Genomic DNA, 16,076 nt, shown 5'->3' with positions numbered 1-16,076 from the left:
AAAATAATTTGTTAATCGAAAACTAACTCCTTGATGAATAAAGATAACTATGCTTTGTTGATAATAGTCGATTAACAATTTATAAATAAGTAGGGGTAATATAAATATCAATAAAGGTGGATAATATAGCTACCGAAAGGATTGATATAAATAAGGCATTAATCAAAATATTCAATTAAAATATAATAGATAGGATGAGGCTGTAGTTTTAAAGAATTAAAGTGAAACGTGACACTCTATTTCAGATAATTCTTATATCACTTTCATTGACTCATTGCTTTTTAAAGTAATTGGAAGAAGCTCAAGTATTATTAACTATTCAACATGGACAAAAGTTAACATAATAACTCATTTTTATCTATAGTATTACTGCAAATAGAAAAATGCTTGAGGGGGGCCAAACATCCGACATCTCTTTATTCCCTCCGCCTATGCATCATAGTACTTTGTAAATCTTTCTAATTGCAAACCCTTTTATGTCTTGGGCATGATTTGGACTAGGCCACTGGGTCGTCTGGGGATATATCGATATATCCTCGTAAACAACTAGGTCATTAGTTTTTCAATGTTGAACTCCAAAAAATGAGTGATTATGATATCATTTACTAATGTTGTTAAAATCGTAATTTGGTTGTAGAATCATATGATCTTATGATTTTGCTATAAAAACATGATCATGATCTTCATAGAAGATTTATGAGTAAGATCAATATATAATGATAAGAGCTTCTAAAAGGTTGTATGGTTAATAATAGACAAAACTGCACAAATGGTCCCTGTGGTTTGTCAAAAATTGCCACTTTGGTCCAAAAAAGTTTGGGCTTGCACCAGAGGTCCAAAGTTTTCATTTTGTTGCTTGTTTGGTCTAATCTATTATGATTTTTTTCAAAATGATGGATTTACCCCTGTGAATATGATTTTTCTTTTTTTCTTAATTGTTTTTCTGATTTGTCAGATTTAAAAAAAATAAAATTAAAATTAAATCTCTCTCTCTCTCTCTCTCTCTCTCTCTCCCCTCTCTCCTTTATCTCTTTCTTCGATCTTCCTTCTCGTCACTCCTTTTTTCTTCGATTCCCAAATACCAATTGAACCACCGATTCCTATATCAGTTACAAACCGAAGGCCGAACACCATGGCTCCGTTCAACCCTGCGGTCTGGAAATCAGATTGTCACTGTGCCCCAGCACATGATTCTCCAGCTAGTTGCTGCTGTGATTCGACACTGGCCCTACAACTTGAACGAATCTTCACCTACTATGCTGGGTACTAGGTTCATCAACTATCTACAACTCACTGTATACTTCGTCTATGTGCTGCTGTAGAAGATTGAGTTGATTTAAAGAGCCAATTAATGGAGGAATTGGACCGAAGACTAAGCTACACATAAGGTCGAGCACCTGGAGTGCACCCGTCTTCTTCCTCATGAACATCATCATCTTCTTCCTCTCTTCATATTCCAACCAACACCACCACCCATCTCTGCCTCCGTCAATAGCTGGGTGCTTTAGAACCCAAGATTTGAGATAATTTGACACGATGTTGTTGAGCCCTTGCTACTTGAAGTCGATCAGATCTATCACCTTTCTTACTCTGCTTCCCTGTTAATTACAAACACAATCCAGTCAATACATTCAGATTGGAGCACGCTTCTTGCTAACAAGCACCAGTGAGGAGATAATTTGAAGAATGAGGGAGATGGCGGCGAAGATTGATGTCGCTGCTAAAATGATATTGGCGTTGGAGGTGGGTTTCAACGAGAAAATGGGCGGCGGAGCAGGAGGACCACGATGGAGACGATGGAGGTGGGAGCTAAGAGTTTCTTCTGGGTTTTTTCTTTGTATGGTTTTCCCTATTTGTTCTGAATGAACATTCAGTATCAATTCATGGTAAAATTGATTTGATTTTATAAAATTGAGAGAGGGAGAGAGAGAGAGAGAGAGAGAGAGAGAGAGAGAGAGAGAGAGAGAGAAAGAAAGAGAGAGATGAGAGAGAGAGACAGAAAGAAAGAGATAGATGAGAGAGAGAGAGAGAACAGAGAGAGGAGAGAGAGAGATTTAACTTTAATTTTATTTTTTTAAATTTGAAAATCAGAAAAACAATTAAGAAAAAAAGAAAAATCATATTCACAGGGGTAAATCCGTCATTTTGAAAAAAATCATAATAGATTGGACCGAACAAGCAACAAAATGAAAACTTTGGACCTCTGGTGCTAGCCCAAACTTTTTTGGACCAAAGTAGCAATTTTTGACAAACCACAGGGACCATTTGTGCAGTTTTGTCTTAATAATATTTATATGGGTTTATGTCATTTTTAGTCACTGAATTTTCCTAGTGTTTTATTTTTGTCGTTATATTTTGTTTAAGCTATCATTGTTCATTGAACTTGTTTATTTCTGTTTGTTTAGTCACTCTAACCGGTGATAGCCCGTGTTGACATCAAATGATGTTGTCAAGGTTATAATAATGCATATAACTTTTCTAGGTGTTTTATTTTGATAAGATCATCCACAATGGGTATCACAAAGCCGTTCCGTGGTTTACGAGGCCACGAACCACTATAGTGAACATTATCCCGATGTTTAGTGATGGCTAATGATCGGACATGTTTGTGGTCACTTTTGGTGGAGAGAACAAGCTACCATATCCAATGAGCTTCTTTCTCTCTCTTTCTTTCTCGAACTCTCTTTATATATATATATATATATATATATATATATATATATATATATAAATTTTATTTTAAAATCAAAAAATAAAAGGATATATTGGTGGTGTAATGTCTGCAGATTCGGGATAGTCAATTTAGAGACAATAAGCGTTAAAAATAACTTTTTGATATAAGATTATATAGGATAAAGAATTTTAATCAAAGTTATAGTATCTGTAACAAGGATTCTGTACATATAAACAACGCATAAATTTTACATATAACGAAGAAGTTATGACCCGTTGAAGTTTCGCGATTAAACCGGTACGACTCCGCATATCATAAAATGTAAATTTTTGAAAAAAAAAATACTTTAGTCTTAGCAATCTAAATGAAATTAGTAGTAGACATTAAACGAGAACGTGCTTATAGGGAACGTCCAAATCTGACTTCATTTGAGGAAGTTACGATTTTTCTAAGATTCAGCATAGTAGTATACAACCCAGAAATCGAATTTTAGATCGATCGATTATTAGCCGACACAACCTAAATGAGAACTGAAGATCTCATTAATAGGAGCTTAACGATATAAAGACAGTCGAAAATGGACGTCTGATGACAAAGTTATAATTTTTTAACGGACTTTAACTGTCTAAGCCTGTTAAAATATAACTTTAAAAATAAATCTAAATTTAGCCAAGGAGGCTAAAGGAAAGTTGTAGATTTCATCGATAGCTACGCGTTTATATAAAGAACATTAAATATGGAGCTCGTATGTGAAAGTTACGGTTTTTACAAGATAATTAATTTTCGGATTAACCAGAAATTAACACGTGACAAGATCTAGGCCACACCTTCTTCCCCACGGCTTGCCACCAGATTGCGACACCTGGCTTTAGTACGCCCAATGTAAGTTGTGAGTACGCCCCGTGTACTTGGCTCTTCCAGCCTATAAATAGACATCGAAAATCACTCTTTTCCTCACACATTTCTTTCCAACTCTCTCCCAAACACCCCCCCCCCTAAAGGCCTCAATGCCTTTCTCTAGCACTTCCTACAAATTAGTAGCGAAGCCCTGAAGTGCTGGAAAGCCCTGAGAAGTAGAGTTTTCGACTTAGAAGTTCTACTCGCGCATAGCCCAGTTTTTCGCTAAACCACATGTAAGTTTAGTTATGCTTATCGTACTTTAAGTATAACTTATGTTTAAGTTCATTATTGTTATTACGAACCTATAAACAAGATTTATTAGTGATTCCAAGTCATTATACTGATTGATCTACTTACGGGAGAGGTGCCTAGAACGACCACTTTGGCTTGGTTGTTGGATTTCAGAAAGGCTGTACGCCGAAATGATCCTGCCTCCCAACTGTCATACCTGGCTGATCCTTCCTTAATAGATATTTAAGTAGACTATGAATTTATGATTAATCTAGACTAATAATTTGTCACAATAAATATTAGACTAAGACTTAGTGATAATGATACTAGGTTACATCAAAGGAAAAGACGTACAATTGCTAGAAGCAAAGCGCTGTTCGAATTTCAAATCGTCACTTTAACAAGTGAGTGCATAATTACTTTCATCTTACACATAGATATGAAATATTTAATATTAATACATGATATATGTGCTTATTATCTGTGTTCCAAATATCTATGCTAAATGAACGATTTATACATGTTTTACTTGATTTGAACTGTATATGTATTTTTATACCTATACATATATTGGGTAAAGATGGAAAGATGATATGGATGATGAGAAGTGAAAGATGATATATAAGATGAAAGGTGAAAGATGATGAAAAGCCTTGACTTTAAAGTTGATCAAGTCATCTAGCATAGTATAGATGACAACCACAGACTATTCTAGATAGTCCAGTGTAACACTAGCAGGCTCGCAACCTGTATGTGTTTTTGAACTATGTGTTCACCAGATGTACTCTAAAAACCCTAGCAGCTATGGACATAGTGCCTTATAGATGAACATTGGCAGCTATGGACTTAGTGCCTAATAGATAACATTGACAACTATGGACTTAATGCCTGTTAGATAAACCCTAACAGTGATGGACTTCGTGCTTATTCCTTAGGACATACCTTAGGAATAAATAAATGAAGAATACATGATTCTTAGGGTAGATCCTTAATAATAAAGAAGATAATGGGGATGGGAAATTGGGTTAATTGTTTGATGATTAAACATATTAATTGTATTTTTATGGGTTGAAAACCTTATGTACTCACCATGTTTCTCCACCTGACCACTCAGTTTATTGTATCACACATAATGATATTAAAGATACATTCTGCTAAAAAATTCAAGGAGTATTAGGCCACTAGTTTAATTACTGTAAGGCTTGTAATATTTCGTTATGCTTATGTTTCTGTATTGACGATGACATCCCAATGTTTTAATATAAGTAAAATACATTTCTTTGGAAATGCTTTGATAATATCATTATCATGTTTTCTGGGAACAAATTCCTCAATGTAATTCCTCATAAAGGATACTCTGATTCTTAAATAAGCATAAATAAAAATTTTAAAATGACAGTGAAATATGGGTTGCCACAGTTGGTACCAGAGCATTAGTTTTAGCGAACTAGGAATCTATAGGATTTCTAGACATAAACTTAGAAATGTTAGGCGATGATTGTGAGATGAGTGTCTGCTATATTTAGGAAATATACCTGAATAGACACGTGCACTAGTTTATTTTAGGAAAGATTCCTAAATTGTTCTTATGTGATAAATGATTTATGATACCTTAAAACATCCCAAAAATATAGTCCAAAAATTTCGTTTTTAAATCATTAATAAAACCATAAATCATCCATCATCATAAAGAAAATCAAGAACCATGTATCTCAAAAAATCATGTCAAATATTGTATCAAAATCAAATGAGCAAATATCAAAGTCTAAAACAATCCCCGGCTGAAACTGTGGTGTATGCAATGCGATCATCCCGAGCCTTCCCCTTGCTAGTGGAAGTACCTGAAACCAAAACTGAAAACTGTAAGCACGAAGCCTAGGAGATCCCCCAAACTACCACATACCATATAATAACACATAATAAAACATACCGGGCCTTGCCCACTACATCGGTCCCCGCCCGATATCAGACTAATCCGACATCAGACCGAAGTCCGGAATACATATCATAGCAACAAGCACATAACACATAAGCATATAACATATAAACATAATAGACTTCTTCGGCCCAACATTGGACCGAAGTCCGGTACACATAACATATAAGCAAATTCTGCATCTGGCTTGCCCCGGAATACATAATACATAACATGCATGAATCACAAAGACATCAAGCATACATATACTCTTCTCGGGACCGCCCCAGCATCGGACCGAAGTCCGGAAACATATAATCTGCATCGGACTAACCCTGACATCGGACCAAAGTCCGACATACTCTAAATATATAAACAGGTCGGCATTGGTGCCTTCGACCTGTTCTTACTGGAGCAAAACTCACCTCGCAAAGTTGTCTGTGAAATCTCGCGATGAGGAGTATCTGATAACTGCTCCCACGTCTCCCTAACTATTAAATCATAATAATATTGCGATAAAAATCTGATAATCCTCCTTAGGGTAAAATGACCATTTTACCCTTGGTCAAAGTCAACATCCTGGTCAAAATCAAAGTCAAGGTCAACTCCCAGTGAATCCAACTCATTGAGTTACCTCCCAACTTAGCGAGTTCCTGTAATGCTTAAGGCTTCTTTCTTCTTCATCTTGCACAAGCTTCAAAAAGCACAAATAACACTCAAAATGGAAAGAAATAGCGCAAGATCACTCAAGGTAGATTAGGGTTTCGAGATTGGGTTGTGGAGGTGATAGAAGCTGGGGTGGAGACGTGTTATGATGCTTAAATAGGGTGCAAACCCTAAAGATTAGGGTTTCCTCCTGACGGACCTACTTGTCGAGTCAAGGCTTACGACTCGTCGAGTAGACCACTTAAGGCCCGCATCCAATCTGGCATCTACTCGACAAGTTAGGGCTACCAACTCGTCGAGTAGCTTTAAAAAATATGAAATACTTAAATAGATTAAATGCATACCAGGAACAGGACATTACATACCTTATACGCATTATGATGCTATTATTTGATCCGATCTATGGTCTATTGTTGGTCGAATCTTGAAACTTTATGTGTTCAGATTTCTAAACGTTTAATTATGGTATTAGAGTCGGCATGTAACTTTTCGTAGTGATAAGGAGATTTATACATCTATCGTAAATAAAGCTTTCTTTACCTTAATTATCATATTATACACCAAACTTATGATTTGGTGTATAGATCGACATGGTGAGAACTTGAAGCGGATTTGGAAATGGTAATCAGCAGCCTAAGCTACAAATGATTAGGCGTGCACCAGAGGTAGCAATTGTACCCGATCCAATCATGATGGCAGGAGTCCAAGAAATGATTCGAGTTATGATGGTCGAACAAAGGGAGGATATGAGACAAATGTTGCTTAATAATAAGGATGAACCTACTCTACCCATTGTACAACCTCAACTGAACATTAAACAGTCAGGAAGGAAACTATAGTCAGACTGCCAATCATGCTGAGCCACGTATGGTTAGAAGAAACCAACTCAATGGAGGAAATGATGGACGTGGATGCAAGTACAAGGATTTCATGGAATCTAAGCCACCAGGTGTTTCTAGAAGCCTAACACTGGTGGAAATCATGTATTGGATCTCTGAGACGGAGATGATGTTTGAAAGTTGCGACTGCAGCAACAAGCAGAAGACCGTTCTCACGGTTACACAGTTGAAGAATGGGGTATTAAGTTGGTGGAAGCTACTAGTTGATACCATGCCCCAAAGGAGAAGCTAGTAAGATGTATTGGGAAGAATTTTTGGTGAACTTGAAAATACAGTACTACTCTGAGCAGGATCTTCTAGAGATCAATAACGAATTCTACAATCTGAAGAAGGGTAAGATGAATGTCAATGAGTATGCTGCAAAATTTACGGAGAAGATGAAGCTAGTTCCTTACCTAGTTCCTACAGAACTTTCCAAGGTCAACAAGTTTGCTAGTGGACTACCGGTAGACTTTGGTCCAATGGTCAAACAAGCAACCACCTTGAAAGTCGCTATCTGGGAATCTAAGAATGTAGAGATCCAGATCAGAGAAAAGGGTCTAGAAAAAGGTAAGTCAAGAGAAAAGAGGAAGCTTGAGGGATCCTCAAGTTCTGATAAGAAAGGAAGATTCTCGAAGTCCAACCTGGACGACCAAAAGTATGGGGGTAATGGTGGAGCCAAGTGGTGTGAGAAGTGCAAGAAGAAGCACTATGGGAGATGCGACGGAGAAGTGACTTGTTATAAGTGTGGGAAGATCGGTCACTTTTCCAAGGATTGTACGATTAATGATAAACTATGTTATGGATATGGAGACAAGGGGAATATGTCAAAAGATTGCCTAAAGAAAAATAAAGCAACAAGGCAAAATGCGTTGACGAAACCAAATGCAAGAGCATTCCAGATGATCCTTGATGAAGAAAGTGACGATACAAGGGATTAGAGTTAAGATCTATAAAGTAACCATACAAATGGTATCATATGGTGTGGCCTAATAAAAGAGGTATAATATAGGGTGAACTTGAGTATCTATGTAATCGTTGCAAGATATAATATGAATCGTAGTTATGTTATTTGATATGTTAAGTTGTTATATGATTTTTCTTGTGTGGTGACTTAGAGAACTAAGAGACAATACTTGGTACGAGTATAAGTAGGTGTGAAAGGTAGTAGAGGCCTATACTACTGGAAGCACATGACTTGCACGTGGATCAGGGAAAGTCACAAGGTTACCAAGGCGCTAGTAATTGATTCCGTTTTGTTCATGTATGTCGTTACCATCGCTTCGGTAATGACACTAAGAAGATGATTGTTATTCTGAGTTTCTGACCCTAGTGGTCATATCAAATCGAGTGGTCATATCAAATCGAGTCCGGCTAAGATAAGTATGTTACGTGGTTCAGAGAATCAATTTCTATGTAGCATATGACTTAAGCCAGAAGATTGAAGTAAACGATACAAAACGATCAATAGAAGTATTGCGATCGCCGTTAAAGTAAGAAGCTTGTAGCTAGAAGTGCTACATGCTAGAATGTGATTATACCACATTAGAACATGGAGGAAGGTATCTTCTAATTTGGAATCCAACTCAAAAAGACTTGAGCCTAAAGCATTGCATCATACGATGAGAAGTCATTAGAATTGATCCATCTGTCTGTTATGGTAATCGAAGTCAAGAACTTATCATAAGTAAAGACTGTTAAGAAGGAGAAAGAGTCTCCAATAAGGATCGAGTTTGTAACTCGAATGTTACGATTGTATGTCCAACACAGTATGAGGAGCGGGTGCAAGATTGAGCACTACTACCAATCAAGAAGTCCAAGAGTTAGATACTCATTTGAAAGGACATAAGAGTTATTAGCTAGTATGAAAAGATAATATATGGAGTCATTATACAAGACATATTGTGTTGATGATTCCGGGACGTAATCATCCTAAGGGCGAGATAATTGTAATGCTCGCAGATTCGGGCTAGTCAATTTAGAGACAATAAGCGTTAAAAATGACAGTTTGATAGAAGATTATTTAGGATAAAGATCTTAACCAAAGTTATGTTATATGTCACAAGGATTACATACATATAAAGAGTGCTGAAATATGACTTATAACGAAGAAGTTTTGACCCATTGAAGCTTCGCGATTAAACCAGTATGGCTCCATGTAAGTTGACTTATGCTTACCGTACTTTAAGTATAACTTATGTTTAAGTTCATTATTGTTATTATGAACCTATAAGAAAGTTTTATCAGTGATTTCAAGTCATTATACTGATTGATTTACTCACGGGAGAGGTGTCTAAATTGGTCACATTGGCTTGGTTTCTGGATTTTAGAATGGCTATACGCCGAAATGATTTTGCCTCCTAACTGTCCTACCTTGCTGATCCTTACTTGGTAGATATTTAAGTAGACTCTGAATTAATAATGAATCTATACTAATAATTAGTCACAATAAATATTATAATAAGACCTAGTGATAATGATACTAGGTTACGTCAAAGGAAAAGACAATTGCTAGAAGCAAAGCACTGTCTGAAATTTGAATCGTCGCTTTAATAAGTGAGTGCATAATTGCTTTCATCTTACACATAAGTATGAAGTATTTAATATTTATACATGCTATATGTGCTTATTATCTGTGTTCCTGGATAAATCTCCTGTAATATCCCGCCAAACCCAGGAAAATCCGAATCTCAGTTGGAGACCTGGAGTCTCCCACTGCATCACGACCTCTATCTTGGCCGGATCTACCAAAATACCCTTATGGTTGACAAGGTGTCGAAGGAATTTCACCTCGTGTAACTAGAAGTCAAACTTGGAGAACTTTGCAAAAGTTTCTCGCTCCTCAATGTCTCAAACACCTCCCTCAAGTGCTCCTCATGCTGCTCCTGAGTCTTGGAGTAAACCAAGATGTCATCAATGAAAACAATTACAGACCGATCCAACATCAGCCTGAACACTTGATTCATGAGATCCATGAACGCGGATGGAGCGTTGGTAAGCCCAAACAGCATCATCACAAACTCATAATGACCATAGCGGGTCCTAAAAGAGGTCTTCTGCACATCATCATCTCTGAACCGCATCTGGTGATACCCTGCCCGTAGACCAATCTTGGAGAGCCAAGATGCTCCCTGAAGCTGGTCAAATAAATCATCTATCCTCGGAAGGGGGTAACGGTTCTTCACTGTTACCTTATTCAGGTCCCGATAGTCTATGCACATACAATGTGACACGTCCTTCTTCTTCACAAACAGGATCGGGGCTCCCCATGGTGAAGTACTCGATCTGATAAAACCCTTGTCTAAGAGCTCTTGCAGCTGCGTAGACAACTCCTACATCTCGGGAGGAGCCAACCGATATGATGCCTTCGCTATTGGAGCCGCACAAGGAACCAGGTCAATCCTAAACTCAATCTGTCTCTCCGGAGGTATTCCAAGTAAATCCTCCGGGAATACGTCCAGGTACTCTCGCATCACCGGTACATCATCAACTGCCGCCTTACCCTTATCCCGGGTATCCATGACATAGGTGACGTATCCTACCCCACCCTACTGAAAAGTGGTGCCTCGCCCTCTCTACTGAATAGAACACCGATCCTCTCTGTGGCCTATCGCCCTGGATCACTAAATCTCCTCCACTAGGAGTGTGAACCCTCACTAGCTATTGCTCGCAGTCGACCACTTCCCCATTGGGGCTCAACCAGTCCATACCAACTATAACCTTATTCCCTTGCAGGGTAATAGGAACCAAATCCACTGAAATATACTCATCAAATAATCGTAGCGTACACCCCCTATGAACCATTGTAATCCTGAAGGTCCTGTCATCGGCTATCTCAACATCAACTAGACAATCCATCTCCCATGGAGCTCTACTAAATCACTTGCTAAGTGCGAGCGACACAAAAGATCGGGTAGCCCCCGAATCGAACAGTGCCATAGCTGATATGCCGTTCACTAAGAACGATCCAATAACCACATTAGAAGCTTCTCGTGCCTCCCCTACTGTCAACTGGAAGGCTCTGCTCTTTGCCACAAGCGTCTCACCTCGGCCCTGACGGTCGTCCGTAATCCTCAATGTTGCAGGGGCGGGTGTTGCCACCTGCCCTGTAATTACTAAACTCAGGCACTGAGACCGCTTTGTGTCCCCTCTGATTATACTGGAAGAAGATTAGATCAGATGCTGTAATGGTGGTGGTGGTAGCAGTACAATCTTTGCTCATAAGCCCGATTCAGCCACACTTGAAGCAGCTAGAACTCCCTGCCTGGCACACCCCATCGTGCAACTTACTGCATTTTCCACAACGGTTGCGGCTCTACTGGCTCCTAGACCTGTGGTCAGACACCTTGGGCTTTTTTCCCGAACTCACCATGCCAGAAGCCAACTATGGATTCCTCTTCCTCTCCATCTCTAAATCTCTCTCTCTCTCTCTCTCTCTCTCTCTCTCTCTCTATCTATCTCACAATGTCTAGCAATCATGTCCTCTAGCATCTTACAGCTGGAGCGGCTAAAAAACTGTCTACTATCACTCCTCATCATATCATGGTACTGAGCCTTCTTCATCTCCTTGTCCACCACGTATTGTGGAACAAGAAGGGCTCTCTCCCTGAACTTGGTGGTGATCTCCGCCACTGTCTCTGTAGTCTGCTGGAGGTCCTGAAACTCCCTAGCAAGCTGCTGCACCTCAATAACAGGTGCGAACTCGGCCCTAAACCTGGTCGTGAAATCACTCCAGGTCATCTCATCCAACATTGTATCATCACCAATGGCTCGTCCGACCTCCTCTCACCAGTCATGTGCCCTGTCCTTCAGGAGATATGATGCAAGTCTAACCTTGTCCTCCTCGGGACATCTGCTGGTGCGGAATGCGTTGGCGACATCCGCCAACCTTCTGGTGATCGCGATGGGGTCCGTAGACCTATGGTAACCAGGAGCTATACAAGCTCTAAACTCCCTGAAATTCAACGTGCGCGACTCCATCATGGCCGCTACCTCAGTGTTCAAAGCACTTAATATCTCATCCATAAGCCCCAGGATACCCTCCTTGATCGAACCGAAGATCACCGGAGTCTACTCAAGAATACTGCACGTGATCAATGACGTGATGAACTCCCTAGTCTGCTCATCTAGCTGCTCAGCTCCAGAGCCTGAGCCTGATCCCTCACCCGAACTGCCAACTGTTGGTCTAGGGCGTAAAACCACCATTCTGGAAAACACATCATAACAAACATCAGAATACTAACATAACTCTAGGGATCACATACACTACAAGTTCCCTGGTTTCATCTTAGCCTTCCTTGACTCAAGTATGGATCCTATGCTTTTAGTAGTACGGGACTATACTACCTTCCACATCTATTTGTACTTTCCTCAAGAACTGCCTTGACTTCACCAAGTCCCTTCTACTACTAATGCTTCACACGCTACTTTCATCCTAGGCTTGCCCTAGGGTAATCACCATCCCAATCTCCGCCATCTGCTGCATAAGACTAAATAATTCTTCGAATGAGAGATCCTACCCTACAATGGTTGGACTCAAATAAGAGCTACACATCAGAGCTAGACCTAATCTTCTGAAATTATTTAGTCCTTGCAATAAGTAACTTGACATATTCACTTACTAGTTACTAAACGGTAGCTAGAACTCCTAAAAGCACAATGCAAGCAACATTCAAGCGTTGAGTACACATAATCAAGCATATACTACTTTGGCTATCATACTGACTAATCTGTACTAGCATTCATTTCTCATATAGTATATACACATATAACAGGCACATAAGGCATCCTTCCTAGGTCCTTAGTCCTAATCTAGCATGCAGTTCTCATAATGCTAATAATCATACTATAACATAAACTTGCATGGGTAACTTGAGAGTACTTACTTGTGCTCGGCTGATTGCATGCACCACACCCTTCTATCCTTTCAAAGTTCTTTTCTAAAATTCTCTTCTTTTCACAAAAATCCTTTTATAAAAATGGTTTTTCTTTTAAAAATTTTTATACCACTTCCTTAGTTTGAAAGTATGCCCAGATACCTCAAAACAAGGCTTTGATACCAACTTGTAACATCCCAAAAACACAGTCCAAAAATTTTGTTTTTAAATCATTAAGAAAACCATAAATCATCCATCACCATAAAGAAAATCAAGAACCATGTATCTCAAAACATTATGTCAAATACTGTATCATAATCAAATAAGAAAAACATCAGAGTTTAACAAAATCCCAGGCTAGAACTGTGATGTGTGCCATGCAATCATCCCGAGCCCTTCCCCTTGCTAGTGGAAGGACCTGAAACAAAATCTGAAAACTTTAAGCACAAAACTTAGTGAGCTCCCATAAACTACCACATACCATAAAATAACGCATAATAACACATACTAGGCCTCGCCCACTTCATCGGGCCTCGGCCGACATCGGACTAATCCGACATCGGGCCCCGACCGACATCGGACCGAAGTCCGGCATTGAGCCCCACCCGACATCAGGCCCCTCCCAGCATCAGACCGAAGTTTAGAATATAGATCATAGCAACAAGCACATAACACATAAACATATAACATATAAAAATAATAGACTTCCTCGGACTTGTCCCGACATCGCACCGAAGTCTGGTACACATAACATATAAGCTAATTCTGCATCGGGCTTGCCACAGAAAAACATAACGCCTAACATTCATGAATCACAAAGACATCAAGCATACATATACTCTTCTCGTGACCGCCCCGACATCGGACCGATGTTCGAAACATATAAGCTGTATCGGGCTAACCCCAACATCGAGCCTAAGCCCGACATATACTAACATACGTAAACGGGCCAGAATTGATGCCTTCGACCCGTTCCTACTAAGGGGAAACTCACCTCGTAAGGCTGACTGCTGAAACTTGAGTGAAGAATCTTTGACTACTGCTCCAAAGACTCCCCAACTATCAACTAGATAGTACATTTAGTCAAAATATGATAATCCTTGACTATTTTACCATTGGTCAAAGTCAACATCAACATCATGGTCAAATCCACTTTTAGTCAACTAGCCGAGTTGGTCCATCAACTCGTCGAGTTCCATGATACAAAGTCGGGACCCTTTGCAATAGACTCGACAGGTTCATCATTTGACTCATCGAGCCCATATTCATGCTAGTTAGAATGTTTAGTCCTTGACTCGTCGAGTTCCTCATGAACTCTTCGAGTTCATCTTCATGTAAGGTGATGCTCTTAGAGCTGGACTCGTCGGGTCCATCTTCACATTCTTGGGACATAGCCTAGAACTCGTCGAGTTAGTTGATAAACTCGTCGAGTCCCATGATTTCCAGGTCCTCAATGAGTCCAACTGACTGCGTGCTCTTCTAACTCAACTCATGGTCCATTATCAGGGGGGTTTTAGTGGATATCTTGACCCGACTCACCGAGTCACGTGAGTGACTCACCGAGTCCCTCTGTGTCCAAAACTAAACACTCGATTTTAGTGGGTCTTGATGCATTCAAAACATAGATCTGCCCTGCTAGGGTGCATAATACACGTAAAATTCCAAACTTGACGTCCATGCATGGGGTATTTGGCTCAAATGGCCCTAAAATGGAGTCTACAAGATGGATGGGGTGCTTATGGCCATAAAGTTGGCATATTTATGCCATAAGAACCCTCTATGGTTCCAGATCTAAATTCATACTCCTTTATAACCACAAAATCCCGAGTATGACTCTATAAGAGCTTAGAAAAGGTGGAAATGATCCCTAACTAGAGATCTAAGAGGTAGATGGTCAAGGTTGAAGCTTTTTACCTTGAATGAGATGGAAATGAAGCAAAACCTCTATATCTAATTGCTTCTTCTGGAACCCACAAGTTTCTACTTACTTCTTCAAGCTTAAAACAACCAAAAGCGCACAAAATGGCTCAAGAACACTCCAAATGCTTTAGGGTTTCGAGTTAGGGCTTTTCTGGTTTGAGAGGGATGATGGAGGTTGGGTTGGGATATGATAAGGCGTTTAAATAGAGTGTAAAACCTAAATATTAAGGTTTCATCCATACAAGCCTACTCGCCGAGTCAGGGCATGCGACTCGGCTAGTAGGTTCTCCTTCCCATGTCCAATTTTAACCTCTACTCGAAGAGTTGGGGCCTCCAACTCACCGAGTCCCAAAATAAAAGTGCAACATTTTATAATAAAATTACGTACTAGGAACTAGGTGTTATAACTGGACATGTTGTAACTCGGCAACTTAAGGAGACAACTCGATGCGTTGAGTTGGACTTTCACGATATTTATGAGAAACCAAAGGAACTCGACGAGTTAAGTCAACATGGACTGTTGACACGAGTGTTGAATTTTGTTGGCTTTTAGGGTTTTATCAAGACATGGAATATGGAGACCATGGAAGGGTAAAATGGTCTTTTACCCTTTCCAAGGTTAGAGAAAGAGGTTAGCCTAAATTATTTGGTTTGAGGTGATAAGTTTTAATTAAAGATGATTATGACGTGTAGGCGAGGATTAGACCGTTCGAGGGGCACGAGGTTTACTTGCTTACTTACGAGGTGAGTCTTCTCACTATACTTACCATGAGTGGTATCATTGTGTGACTGAAGGGTCTTGTATGCTTATATTGAGAATTGTGATATCATGCATTATGTTATTGTGATTTATGTTGTGTATTATCCCAAGGTTTATTGAGTTAGGACCGGAGGGTCCAACCCGAGTTGTGGGACTGGAGGGCTCCCACTGAGACGCATTGACCAGAGGGTCTCTATCGAGATATAGCCATGAGAGGCTAATGTGATGTGTTTGGTATTTTGGGGAATTCACTAAG

The sequence above is a fragment of the Lactuca saligna genome, chromosome 9 (assembly GCF_052625555.1).
Source record: "Lactuca saligna cultivar CGN05327 chromosome 9, ASM5262555v1, whole genome shotgun sequence".
Classification (NCBI taxonomy): Eukaryota; Viridiplantae; Streptophyta; class Magnoliopsida; order Asterales; family Asteraceae; genus Lactuca; species Lactuca saligna.
Note: the sequence above shows the minus strand (reverse complement) of the source record.